Below are 15,568 nucleotides of genomic sequence, written 5' to 3' on the forward strand. Positions count from 1 at the left end.
CCACCCTTGTGGCCGCCTCGAAGCTTCTCTAACTTGTACTCCAAGTCTCCTGGGTGTCTTCTGGTCAAAGAAAAATCATGGCGAAAGTTTTATTCCGTTTGGACTCCGTTTGGTATTCCTTTTCTGCGAAACTCTAAAACAAGGAAAAAACAGAAATTGGCACTGGGCTCTACGTTAATAGGTTAGTCCCAAAAATCATATAAAATAGCATATTAATGCATATAAAACATCCAAAACAGATAATATAATAGCATGGAACAATCAAAAATTATAGATACGTTGGAGTCGTATCATAACGCATTATGTAAGATGACATGATGTAGAGGAATAAACTCAAGCAATATGATGTAAACCCCATCTTTTATCTTCGATGGCAACAATACAATACGTGCCTTGCAACCCCTACTGTCACTGGGAAAGGACACCGCAAGATTGAACCCAAAGCTAAGCACTTCTCCCACTGCAACACTACAAAAAGAGACACATCAGTGACATTTTGGGCCGAACGAAATGTTTTTCTGTCATGCTTATGACACTTCTATGACAATAATTGTGACAAAACCCGGTATCATCATAGATGTGGTGGGCTCCTACTTCTATGACAAAAAATCATGACGGAAAATGGGCTTTTCGTCCTGGGCGGGCCAGAGACGTAATTGTATGACATTCTTTGGGCTGTCCATGACGGAAAAAACCGTGGTAGAAGCGAGGGCGAGGAAAATATCAGGGAGTTCCCGGTTACGGTGGGTGGTCGGGGCCGAGCAATGCATGGAGGTTTGCGCGTTTCTCTCGTACACGTACGCGTGTGTGTGCGAGGCGTTGCGCTCTAACTGAACCCGAGCGAGGCTTTGGGCTCTAACTGAACCCGAGCAATTGCACTAGCTACGTTACTGAACCCGAGCGATTGATCCCTTGCTGTTAACTGAACCCGAGTGGTTCCTTCGCTACTGCTGCTAACTGAAGCCGATAGAACACTGCTGCCTCCTTCCCTTGATGAACAGTGAGCGTTGTTGGGGGGGGGGGGCGGGTTTGGATGAACAGTTCCCGGTGGGGGGTTGGATGATGAACAGGACCCCGATCGATCGAGCCGGTTTGGGGGTGGATGAACAGGACTCCGTGGAGGGCTGGATGAACAGGACCCCGTGGAGGGCTGGATGAACAAGACCCCGTGGAGGGCTGGTTGAACAGTAGCTGGTGGAGGGCTGGATGAACTGTAGCCCATGGAGGGGTGGTCGAATAGGACCCCGTGGAGAGGGCTGGTTGAACAGCAGCCGATGGAGGAGCGGTGGAGGCTGGATGAACAGGAGCCCGTGGATGAACAGTCGCAGGTGGAGGCTGGAGGAGGTCGACGGTGGATGAACAGTAGCCCTTGGAGGCAGTCGACGGTGGAGATGAGCAGTATCCCGTGGAGTCCCGTTTTGCGGTATGCCACACCCCTCCCGATGAACAGGACCCCCGTTTCGACCGTAGCGCTCCAACACAAGTCCGTTTCCTCCTTTTTGCGGTACGCCACACCCCTCCCAATCAATAGGACCCCGTTTCGACCGTAGGAGGTCCAAGAGAAGTCCGTTTGCTCCGTTTTGCAGTATGCCAGACCCCTCCCGATGAACAGGATTCCATTTCGACCGTGGCCGGTCGAACACAAGGCCGTTTCCTCTGTTTTGCGGTATGCCAGGTCTCATTTCGATCGGCTATTCCGTCCAAGCCGGTTGGCTCGCGATGAACACGACGTATTCCGTTGCCTCCCGATGAACACGACGCATTCCGTTGCCTCCCCATGAACACGACGATGCAGTTTCTCCGTTCCGACCCAGCCATGTACATGAGACCTAGCCGTAGGTATGCGCGAGTAGGTGTTCGAGACCCCGCCCATATGTACGTACGTGGCCGTACTTACTTTCTTGCACCCTGGCCGCTGTACGTACGTGTACACGATATTAACGGGACTGCGTGACATGCTACGTGTGCACCTCTACTACGACACGTGCCCTTCCTTACACGGCCACGGTTCATCGCTGCAGCCTGCAGATAGACTGATCGACCAGTATGTACGTACACGTCCGTGACCAAAATAACAACGCTACGTACGCTTCGACCAGGTGGGTCCCGACTGTCAGGCATTTCCTTGCGTGCGAAGATGTAGCTGGTGGGTCCCAGAAGTCAGGGGGCGAAACATTTTTTTGCCCATAATGTGGACGCACTTCCTTGCATGCGAAGATGTAGCTGGTGGGTCCCAGCAGTCAGGGGGAAACGTTTTTTCGCGAAATACGGTTGCTGATACGTTTCCAACGTATCTATAATTTTTAATTGTTCCATGCTGTTTTATTGTCAATCTTGGATGTTTTATAATCATTTTATATCATTTTTTGGTACTAACCTATTGACATGGTGATAAGTGCCAGTTGCTGTTTTTTGCATGTTTTTTACATCACGGGAAATCAATATCATACGGAGTCCAAATGCCACGAAACTTTATGGAGATTTTTTATGGACCAGAAGGAAGATATTGGGCCCTGGTTGCACCTGGGGGGAGTCCCGAGGAGGGGACAACCCACCAGGGCGCGCCAGGAGGCCTAAGCGCGCCCTGGTGGGTTGAGCCCACCTCAGGTGCCCCCCGGACCGCCTCTTTGCTCTATAAATACCCCAAAATCCCAGAACCCTAGCGGAGTCGACGAAATATTCATCCAGCCGCCGCAGAGTCAAGAACAACCAGATCCAATTTAGACACCATCTCTGATGGGGTTCACCACCTCCATTGGTGCCTCTCCAATGATGCATGAGTAGTTCTTTGTAGACCTTCGGGTCCGTAGTTAGTAGCTAGATAGCTTTCTCTCTCTCACTGAATTCTCAATACAATGGTTTCTTGGAGATCCATATGATGTAACTCTTTTTGCAGTGTGTTTGTTGGGATCTGATGAACTTTGAGTTTATGATCAGTTATATCTTTTTATATCCATGAAAGTTATTTGAGTTTCTTTGATCTCTTATATGCATGATCTCTTCTAGCCTCGTATTTCTTCTCTGATATTTGGGTTTTGTTTGGCCAACTTGATCTATTTATCTTGCAATGGGAATGTTGGGGATCGTAGCAGAATTTTAAAATTTTCCTACGCTCACCAAGATCCATCTATGGAGTATACTAGCAACGAGGGGAAAGGAGTGCATCTACATACCCTTGTAGATCGCGAGCGGAAACATTCCAATGAACATGGTTGATGGAGTCGTACTCGCCGTGATCCAAATCACCGATGACCGAGTGCCGAACGGACGGCACCTCCGCGTTCAACACACGTACGATGCAGCGACGTCCTTCTTGATCCAGCAAGGGGGAAGGAGAGGTTGATGGAGATCCAGCAGCACGACGGCGTGGTGGTGGATGTAGCGGGATCTCGGCAGGGCTTCGCCGAGCTTCTGCGAGAGGGAGAGGTGTTGCAGGGGGAGAGGGAGGCGCCCAAGGCTGTAGTGTTGCTGCCCTCCCTCCCCCTTTATATAGGCCCCCTGGGAGGGGGGGGGGCGCCGGCCTGGAACCCATCTGGATGGGGGGGCGGCGGCCAGGGGAGAGACTTGCCCCCAAGGCAAGTGGGGCGCCCCCCACCCTAGGGTTTCCAACCCTAGGCGCAGGGGGGAGGCCCATGGGGGGCGCCCCAGCCCACTAAGGGCTGGTTCCCTTCCCACTTCAGCCCATGGGGCCCTCTGGGATAGGTGGCCCCACCCGGTGGACCCCCGGGACCCTTCCGGTGGTCACGGTACAATACCGGTGACCCCCGAAACTTTCCCGGTGGCCGAAACTTGACTTCCTATATATAATTCTTCACCTCCGGACCATTCCGGAACTCCTCGTGACGTCCGGGATCTCATCCGGGACTCCGAACAACTTTCGGGTTTCCGCATATTCATATCTCTACAACCCTAGCGTCACCGAACCTTAAGTGTGTAGACCCTACGGGTTCGGGAGACATGCAGACATGACCGAGACGCCTCTCCGGTCAATAACCAATAGCGGGATCTGGATACCCATGTTGGCTCCCACATGTTCCACGATGATCTCATCGGATGAACCACGATGTCGAGGATTCAATCAATCCCATATACAATTCCCTTTGTCAATCGGTATGTTACTTGCCCGAGATTCGATCGTCGGTATCCCAATACCTTGTTCAATCTCGTTACCGGCAAGTCTCTTTACTCGTACCGTAATGCATGATCCCGTGACTAACGCCTTAGTCACATTGAGCTCATTATGATGATGCATTACCGAGTGGGCCCAGAGATACCTCTCCATCATACGTAGTGACAAATCCCAGTCTCGATCCGTGCCAACCCAACAGACACTTTCAGAGATACCCGTAGTATACCTTTATAGTCACCCAGTTACGTTGTGACATTTGGCACACCCAAAGTACGCCTACGGTATCCGGGAGTTGCACGATCTCATGGTCTAAGGAAAAGATCTTGACATTGGAAAAGCTCTAGCAAACGAACTACACGATCTTTGAGCTATGCTTAGGATTGGGTCTTGTCCATCACATCATTCTCCTAATGATGTGATCCCGTTATCAATGACATCCAATGTCCATAGTCAGGAAACCATGACTATCTGTTGATCAACGAGCTAGTCAACTAGAGGCTTACTAGGGACACGTTGTGGTCTATGTATTCACACATGTATTACGATTTCCGGATAACACAATTATAGCATGAACAATAGACAATTATCATGAACAAAGAAATATAATAATAACCATTTATTATTGCCTCTAGGGCATATTTCCAACAGTCTCCCACTTGCACTAGAGTCAATAATCTAGTTACATTGTGATGAATCGAACACCACGATCTGATCGTAAGAATTTTATTTTCCTGTCACGTTGATTCTCAACCTCACTCTGAAATTCCTTGAACTTTTCAAAGGTTTCAGACTTGTGTTTCATTAGGTAGACATACCCATATCTACTTAAGTCATCAGTGAGAGTGAGAACATAACGATATCCTCCGCGAGCCTCAACACTCATTGGACCGCACACATCGGTATGTATGATTTCCAATAAATTGGTTGCTCACTCCATTGTTCCGGAGAACGGAGTCTTGGTCATCTTACCCATGAGGCATGGTTCGCACGTGTCAAATGATTCGTAATCAAGAGACTCCAAAAGTCCATCTGCATGGAGCTTCTTCATGCGCTTGACACCAATGTGACCAAGGCGTCAGTGCCACAAGTATGTGGGACTATCGTTATCAACTTTACATCTTTTGGTATTCACACTATGAATATGTGTAACATCACGTTCGAGATTCATCAAGAATAAACCATTGACCAGCGGGGCATGACCATAAAACATATCTCTCAAATAAATAGAACAACCATTATTCTCGAATTTAAATGAGTAGCCATCTCGAATTAAACGAGATCCAGATACAATGTTCATGCTCAAAGATGGCACTAAATAACAATTATTGAGGTTTAAAACTAATCCCGTAGGTAGATGCAGAGGTAGCGTGCCGACGGCGATCACATCGACCTTGGAACCATTCCCGACGCGCATCGTCACCTCGTCCTTTGCCAGTCTCCGCTTATTCCGCAGTTCCTGTTTTGAGTTACAAATATGAGCAACCGCACCGGTATCAAATACCCAGGAGCTACTACGAGTACTGGTAAGGTACACATCAATTACATGTATATCACATATACCTTTGGTGTTGCCGGCCTTCTTGTCCGCTAAGTATTTGGGGCAGTTCCGCTTCCAGTGACCACTTCCCTTGCAATAAAAGCACTCAGTCTCAGGCTTGGGTCCATTCTTTGACTTCTTCCCGGCAACTGGCTTACCGGGCGCGGCAACTCCCTTGCCGTCCTTCTTGAAGTTCTTCTTACCCTTGCCCTTCTTGAACTTAGTGGTTTTATTCACCATCAACACTTGATGTTCTTTTCTGATCTCCACCTCCGCTGATTTCAGCATCGAATATACCTCAGGAATGGTCTTTTCCATCCCCTGCACATTGAAGTTCATCACAAAGCTCTTGTAGCTTGGTGGAAGCGACTGAAGGATTCTGTCAATGACCGCGTCATCCGGGAGATTAACTCCCAGCTGAGACAAGCGGTTGTGCAACCCAGACATTCTGAGTATGTGCTCACTTACAGAACTATTCTCCTCCATTTTACAGCTGAAGAACTTGTCGGAGACTTCATATCTCTCGACCCGGGCATGAGCTTGGAAAACCATTTTCAGCTCTTCGAACATCTCATATGCTCCATGTTTCTCAAAATGCTTTTGGAGACCCGGTTCTAAGCTGTAAAGCATGCCGCACTGAACGAGGGAGTAAGCATCAGCACGTGATTGCCAAGCGTTCATAACGTCGTGGTTCTCTGGGATTGGTGCTTCACCTAGCGGTGCTTCTAAGACATAATCTTTCTTGGCTGCTATGAGGATGATCCTCAGGTTCCGGACCCAGTCCGTATAGTTGCTGCCATCATCTTTCAGCTGGTTTTCTCTAGGAACGCGTTGAAGTTGAGGACAACGTGGGCCATTTGATCTACAAGACATATTGTAAAGATTTTAGACTAAGTTCATGATAATTAAGTTCATATAATCAAATTATTCAATGAACTCCCACTCAGATAGACATCCCTCTAGTCATCTAAGTGAGACATGATCCGAGTTAACTAGGCCGTGTCCGATCATCACGTGAGACGGACTAGTCAAGATCGGTGAACATCTCCATGTTGATCGTATCTTGTATACGACTCATGCTCGACCTTTCGGTCCTCCGTGTTCCGAGGCCATGTCTGTACATGCTAGGCTCGTCAAGTCAACCTAAGTGTATTGCGTGTGTTCCGAGGCCATGTCTGTACATGCTAGGCTCGTCAACACCCGTTGTATGCGAACGTTAGAATCTATCACACCCGATCATCACGTGGTGCTTCGAAACAACGAACCTTCGCAACGGTGCACAGTTAGGGGGAACACTTTCTTGAAATTATTATAAGGGATCATCTTACTTACTACCGTCGTTCTAAGCAAATAAGATGCAAAACATGATAAACATCACATGCAATCAAATAGTGACATGATATGGCTAATATCATTTTGCTCCTTTGATCTCCATCTTCGGGGCACTATGATCATCTTCGTCACCGGCATGACACCATGATCTCCATCACCATGATCTCCAACGATTACTTCTACTTCTATGGCTAACGCGTTTAGCAATAAAGTAAAGTAATTTACATGGCGTTATTCAATGACACGCAGGTCATACAAAATAATAAAGACAACTCCTATGGCTCCTGCCGGTTGTCATACTCATCGACATGCAAGTCGTGATTCCTATTACAAGAATATGATCAATCTCATACATCACATCTTCTGGCCATATCACATCACATAGCACATGCTGCAAAAACAAGTTAGACGTCCTCTAATTGTTGTTGCAAGTTTTTACGTGGCTTGTATAGGTTTCTAGCAAGAACGTTTCTTACCTACGTAAAACCACAATGTGATTTGCCAATTTCTATTTACCCTTCATAAGGACCCTTTTCATCGAATCCGTTCCGACTAAAGTAGGAGAGACAGACACCCGCTAGCCACCTTATGCAACTAGTGCATGTCAGTCGGTGGAACCTGTCTCACGTAAGCGTACGTGTAAGGTCGGTCCGGGCCGCTTCATCCCACAATACCGCCAAAACAAGATAAGACTAGTAGCGGCAAGAAGAATTGGCAACATCAACGCCCACAACTGCTTTGTGTTCTACTCGTGCATAGTAACTACGCATAGGCCTGGCTCTGATACCACTGTTGGGGATCGTAGCAGAATTTTAAAATTTTCCTATGCTCACCAAGATCCATCTATGGAGTATACTAGCAACGAGGGTAAAGGAGTGCATCTACATACCCTTGTAGATCGCGAGCGGAAGCGTTCCAATGAACGTGGTTGATGGAGTCGTACTCGCCATGATCCAAATCACCGATGACCGAGTGCCGAACGGACGGCACCTCCGCGTTCAACACACGTACGGTGCAGCGACGTCTCCTCCTTCTTGATCCAGCAAGGGGGAAGGAGAGGTTGATGGAGATCCAGCAACACGACGGCGTGGTGGTGGATGTAGCGGGATCTCGGCAGGGCTTCGCCGAGCTTCTGCGAGAGGGAGAGGTGTTGCAGGGGGAGAGGGAGGCGCCCAAGGCTGTAGTGTTGCTGCCCTCCCTCCCCCCTTTATATAGGCCCCCTGGGAGGGGGGGGGGGGGGCGCCGGCCTGGAACCCATCTGGATGGGGGGGCGGCGGCCAGGGGGGAGACTTGCCCCCCAAGGCAAGTGGGGCGCCCCCCCACCCTAGGGTTTCCAACCCTAGGCGCAGGGGGGAGGCCCATGGGGGGCGCCCCAGCAAACTAAGGGCTGGTTCCCTTCCCACTTCAGCCCATGGGGCCCTCCGGGATAGGTGGCCCCACCCGGTGGACCCCCGGGACCCTTCCGATGGTCCCGGTACAATACCGGTGACCCCCGAAACTTTCCCGGTGGCCGAAACTTGACTTCCTATATATAATTCTTCACCTCCGGACCATTCCGGAACTCCTCGTGACGTCCGGGATCTCATCCGGGACTCCGAACAACTTTCGGGTTTCCGCATATTCATATCTCTACAACCCTAGCGTCACCGAACCTTAAGTGTGTAGACCCTACGGGTTCGGGAGACATGCAGACATGACCGAGACGCCTCTCCGGTCAATAACCAACAGCGGGATCTGGATACCCATGTTGGCTCCCACATGTTCCACGATGATCTCATCGGATGAACCACGATGTCGAGGATTCAATCAATCCCGTATACAATTCCCTTTGTCAATCGGTATGTTACTTGCCCGAGATTCGATCGTCGGTATCCCAATACCTTGTTCAATCTCGTTACCGGCAAGTCTCTTTACTCGTACCGTAATGCATGATCCCGTGACTAACGCCTTAGTCACATTGAGCTCATTATGATGATGCATTACCAAGTCGGCCCAGAGATACCTCTCCGTCATACGTAGTGACAAATCCCAGTCTCGATCCGTGCCAACCCAACAGACACTTTCGGAGATACCCGTAGTATACCTTTATAGTCACCCAGTTACGTTGTGACGTTTGGCACACCCAAAGTACTCCTACGGTATCCGGGAGTTGCACGATCTCATGGTCTAAGGAAAGATAATTGACATTGGAAAAGCTCTAGCAAACGAATTACACGATCTTTGAGCTATGCTTAGGATTGGGTCTTGTCCATCACATCATTCTCCAAATGATGTGATCCCGTTATCAATGACATCCAATGTCCATAGTCAGGAAACCATGACTATCTGTTGATCAACGAGCTAGTCAACTAGAGGCTTACTAGGGACACGTTGTGGTCTATGTATTCACACATGTATTACGATTTTCGGATAACACAATTATAGCATGAACAATAGACAATTATCATGAACAAAGAAATATAATAATAACCATTTATTATTGCCTCTAGGGCATATTTCCAACAGGGAAGAGGTGCCCGGTAGTGGGTTCGATCTTATGGTGCTTGATCCCAGTGACAGAAAGGGAAACGACACGTATGTATCGTTGCTACTAAGGATAAAACGATGGGGTCTATCTCTACATAGATAGATCTTGTCTACATCATGTCATCGTTCTTATTGCATTACTCCATTTTTCCATGAACTTAATACACTAGATGCATGCTGGATATCGGTCGATGTGTGGAGTAATAGTAGTACATGCAGGCAGGAGACGGTCTACTAATCTTGGACGTGATGCCTATGTAATGATCATTGCCTGGATATCGTCATGATTATTTGAGGTTCTATCAATTGCCCAACAGTAATTCGTTTACCCACCATTTTCTATCTTTCCCGAGAGAAGCCACTAGTGAAACCTACGGCCCCCGGGTCTTCTTTCTCATATATTTGCTTTGCGATCTATTTTATTTGCTCTTTTTATTCAGATCTATTAAACCAAAAATACAAAAATACTGTGCTGCACTTTATTTTATTTGCGATCTATCTATTCAATCTATTACAACTTTCTCCCGTCCACACACAATTTCTGGCGCCGTACCTCGAAAGGGATTGACAACCCCTTTAACACGTCGGGTTGCGAGGTGTTGTTATTTGTGTGCAGGGGGCTGTTTACGTTGTGTTGCTTGGTTCTCCTACTGGTTCGATGACCTTGGTTTCATATCTGAGGGAAATACCTACCGCCGCTGTGCTGCATCATCCCTTCCTCTTTGGGGAAATACCGACGTAGCTTCAAGCGACATAAAAAGGAATTTCTGGCGCCGTTGCCGGGGAGGATCTTCAACACATACTATGTTCCTAATCACTAATCTCATCTCCTCACAATTTACATTATTTGGCATTTGCCTCTCGTTTTCCTCTCCCCCACTTCACAAAAATTTGTCGTTTTATTCGCCTCTCTTTTTCCGTTCGCCGTTTTCTTGTCAGATCTATTCTTTGCTTGCAATCATGAGTGATTTCAGTATGGCACCAACAGATGACGGCCTGACTCCTAAGATTGGACGTACAGGCAATCTGGATGCTAAATTGTTTATCTTGGGGCAAGGGAACATTATGGGGAAAGAACGTATCCAAGAATTTTTCAATTGTGTTGGAAATTTTAGTCTTGATGATGCTCCTATACTTAAAACTACTAGATCTTATGCGGATGCTATTTCAGCACTAGTTCTGAAACTTGAAAGTAAATTTATCCGCACTCATCCTACTTTGCAGAGATTGTTTTTTGAGCTTCCCGAGATAAAGAATCCTAGGGCTAAAAACTTAGCCACTCTCGTCTTATGAATGAGTTTGACTACATAATACGGGAAGCTAGGAAAATCTTTGACTTTTATGGTATGAATCGTGAAAAACCCGTGATAGATGAAATTCTTTACAATAGTAATTATGCATTGAGGCATTTGCTTGGGGATAATAAGATCTTTGATGAGAATCTTAAAAAGGAAGTCCCCGTTCTAGATATAATCCAACAAGTTTTCAATAATGTCAATCAACATTTACTCTTGGATTGTTGTGGGAAATCAAAGGGGTTATGATGAAAACCAACTAAGGAATGCTAAGGTTTCCATGGATAATACGTTTTATGTTTTATTTACAAAACCTCATGATGGAAATAACTCTAAGAAAATTAAGAAGAACAAGGATGACAAAACTTAGATCCTTGCTCTATGCCAAGCTAAGGGCGTAAAACTATAGCGCTTGTTGGGAGGCAACCCAATGAATAAAATTTATTTTTGCTTTTTGCTTTCTGTTCTTGTGTGTTTGCACAATTATGCTACTTGTGTGATTGTATTTTTTGTGTTTAATTAGTGTTTGTGCCAAGTAAAGCCTTTAGGGTCTTCTTGGGTGATAGTTGTTTGATCTTGCTGAAAAACAGAAACTTTGGTGCTCACGAAAACAATTGTTAAAAATCACCAGAACGTGATGAAATACCAATTCTTTTTGCAGTAGATCAATATAAAAATTACCCTGGTCGTCATAATGTTTCAGAATTTTTGGAGTTACATAAGTATTCAAAAGTATCAGATTGCTACAGACTGTTTTGTTTTGACAGATTCTGTTTTCTTTGTGTTGTGTGCTTATTTTGATGGCTCTATGGTTTTCTTTGATGAGTTTTTGCCATAGAAAACTTGGAATACAGTAGATATAATACAAAAACAAAATATGAATTGGTTTGATACAGTACTTATAGTAGTGGTTTGCTTTCTTATAGTAACGGATGTCACGAAGGTTTTGTTGATTTTTGTGTGATTGAAGTTTTCAAGTTTTGGGTTATCTTATGATGGATGAAAGAAGGATAGAAGAGCCTAAGCTTGGGGATGCCCCGGCATCCCAAGCTATTATACAAGAATGAGCAACCAACTAAGCTTGGGGATGCCCCCGAGTGGCATCCCCTCTTTCTTCTAACGACTATCGGTATTTTACTCGAAGCTATATTTTTATTCGTCACATGATATGTGTTTTTCTTGGAGCGTCTTGTATGATATGAGTCTTTGCTTGTTTTATTTTGTGTTTTAAGTCATCAATCCTTGCTTGACACACCTATTTGAGAGAGCCAAAATTATATCATGACTTGTTAGAATTGCTCTATGTGCTTCACTTAAATCTTTTATGAGCTAGGACTTGCTCTAGTGCTTCACTTATATCTTTTTTAGCACAGTGTGCTTAGTATTTTTGAATAAATACTATCTTGCTTCACTTAGATTTATTTGAGAGTTAGTAAAAGTTTTAAAGAAATTCTCTCTTGCTTCACTTAAATTATTTTGAGAGAAAGAAAATTTTTATGCTCATGATCTTCACTTATATTTGTTTGAGCTTATGAAAAAGCAACACATAAAAATTAGTCCCAAATTGATAGATATCCAAGAAGGATAAAGTAAAAAAATTCATGAAGATCATTGGACAAAATAAACTTGATTCTTAGTAATAGTTTTGAGATATGATGATGTGATATGTGAGTTATGTTGATGAGTAATTATGATTTAGTAAGAATATTGGTGTTAAGGTTTGTGATTCCCTATGCAAGTACGGAAGTCAATAGTCATGCAATGGAATTATATCCTACTTGTGGTGCATTATTCGGTGTTAATTATGCTTAATGCTTGCTTATGAGATTATTCGTTTCTTGGTTGGTCGCTTCTCAATCTTTTTGCTAGCCTTCATTTTGCACCAAGTATGATCTCTACTTGTGCATCCAAAATCCTTTAAACCAGTTTTGCCATATGAGTTCACTATATCTACCTATATGCAGTATTCTTTTGCCGTTCTAAGCAAATTTTCATGTGCCATCTCTAATTTTCAAAATAAACTTCTCTTTTGTGTGTTTGTTTCGCTCGCGGAGCGGTGAGGGGTGGCTAATATTTTCCATGCTGGATGTGTTATTCTCACGATGAGTGTTTATTCACTTGTCATTGCACGATAGTAAGGAAAAGGTTTTAGGGATGCCCAGTCCCGAAATGCAAAAATGAATTTACTTTATGTTGTCAAATAATAAATTCCTTGGAAAGTGTTGGTATGGAGGGGAACCGTGGATACGGCTAGCCATGGAAAGTGAAAGAATGGTGGAAAAAGGAATAAACTTTATTTTCTGTTTGGGAACCGTCTATGATATATCTAGCTTGAAAAGTGTTGGGAACTCTAAGTCATTTTGGTTGGTGGGATGGATGCACCTCCCAAAATGTTTTTATCTCTTAGTTTTTCGCTTTGAGCTCGGGCACCTCTACAAATCTCTACTTCCCTCTGCGAAGGGCCTTTCTTTTACTTTATGCAATTTTTATTTTTGAACTTGAGTCTCCATCTTATCTTACAAAAGCACCAACTAAGAGGCAATATGATCATACTTAAGTATTGGGTGTAGCTAATATTCGAGTGTGTTTCATGAATGGATCAATGTTTGAGCATGATGGGCTAGGGATAACTTATTTTAGCATTGATATTTTGGAAGACATGGTTGCTTGTGGATATGCTTGAGTATCTAAATTATTATGTCAAAACTAGACTATTGCTTTGAATCACATAAAAGTCCAAATGTCCATGCTATAAAGAAAAGAATATGATATGACATGATAAACAACACTCCACATAAAAAATTCTATTTTTATCACTTACCTATTCGAGGACGAGTAGGACTTAAGCTTGGGGATGCTGATACGTCTCCAATGTATCTATAATTTTTGATTGTTCCATGCTATTTTATTATCAATCTTGGATGTTTTATAATCATTTTATAGTGATTTTATATCATTTTTGGTACTAACCTATTGACATAGTGCCAAGTGCCAATTGCTGTTTTTTGCATGTTTTTTACATCCCAGGAAATCAATATCAGACGGAGTCCAAATGCCACGAAACTTTACAGATATTTTTTATGGATCAGAAGGAAAATATTGGGCCCTGGTTGCACCTGGGGGGAGTCCCGAGGAGGGGACAATCCACCCGGGCGCGCCAGGAGGCCCAGACGCGCCCTGGTTGGTTGTACCCACCTCGGGTGCCCCCCGGACTGCCTCTTTGCTCTATAAATACCCCAAAAATCCCAGAACCCTAGGGGAGTCGACGAAATATTCATCCAGCCGCCGCAGAGTCCAGAACCACCAGAACCAATCTAGACACCATCTCGGATGGGGTTCACCACCTCCATTGGTGCCTCTCCGATGATGCATGAGTAGTTCTTTGTAGACCTCCGGGTCCATAGTTAGTAGCTAGATGGCTTTCTCTCTCTCGCTGAATTCTCAATACAATGGTCTCTTGGAGATCCATATGATGTAACTCTTTTTGCGGTGTGTTTGTTGGGATCTGATGAACTTTGAGTTTATGATCAGTTATATCTTTTTATATCCATGAAAGTTATTTGAGTTTCTTTGATCTCTTATATGCATGATCTCTTATAGCCTCGTATTTCTTCTCCGATATTTGGGTTTTGTTTGGCCAACTTGATCTATTTATCTTGCTATGGGAAGAGGTGCCCGGTAGTGGGTTCGATCTTACGGTGCTGGTTCGACTGCGGTGTGAGGCTGCCGTCGCCGCAGGGCCTGGCGAGCGGTGGGAATAGTAGGGGCGGTGAGGCCTCCGCAGCAGCATAGCCAGCCACGGGAGGCAGGATCATGCGGCACGACCGGTGCTGCTTTGGGCGGATGGAGCAAGAAGACCAGAGGTTGAAGAAGCGCTACGGCCGTTGGATGGACATCGTGCGGTCATGGAGCTAGAATCGTTCATATTGACTAAGTTGACAAAGCCCTCTGTCCCCGTCAACTTAGTAGGCCCACAAGTCAGCCTCCCACTATGGTGGGTCCCAGCTAGCAGGGGGAGTATTCATTTTTGTGTGCGTAATAAGGAGGCACTTCCTTACATGCGAAGATATAGCTGGTGGGTCCGACCTGTCAGCGGGGGGGGGGGGGGCATTTTTTTCGTGAAATACAGAGGCCCTTCCGGTGGGTCCCAGATGTCAGGTGGAAGAATCATTATTTTGCACGTAATAAGGAGGCATTTCCTTACGTGTGGTCGTGGACCCAGCTGTCAGCCTCTCCACGTACAGTCCACTTCCAATGGATGTCATTCATTGACCACCTTGAGCACGCTGCGCCAAGAGCACCAGGGTGGTGGATGAGGGTGAGGCCTAGGAAGGGAACGACACAGAGCCAGGGAAGACTCGGCAGTTGTTTCCCACGTGGAGGGGGGTACGAGGGTGTCGGAGTAAATGGCCACGGGTAGCCTAACCGACTACCCCTGGCTCTTCAAAAATTATCAGGCCATTTGAGCCTTCAAGCATTCAAAGCATTGGGCCGCCTTCCCCCGGTCGGCTACCCCAGAAGCCGACTCTCAGAAGGCGACCCAGCCTCAGCAACCTCCCCCAAGATAACTACGAGATGGCCGACTCCAGGAAGCCGGCCATAGAGAACGCCGACTCCCCAGACCCGGCCATGAAGAGCGCCGACTCCCCAGAGCCGGCCATGAAGAACGCCGACTCCAAGAAGCCGGCCAAGACCGCACCCACCAAAACTACGCCCACATAATGGTGACAAGACGGGGTGTGGCTACAG

The sequence above is a fragment of the Aegilops tauschii genome, chromosome 3, assembly GCF_002575655.3.
Source record: "Aegilops tauschii subsp. strangulata cultivar AL8/78 chromosome 3, Aet v6.0, whole genome shotgun sequence".
Taxonomy (NCBI): Eukaryota; Viridiplantae; Streptophyta; class Magnoliopsida; order Poales; family Poaceae; genus Aegilops; species Aegilops tauschii.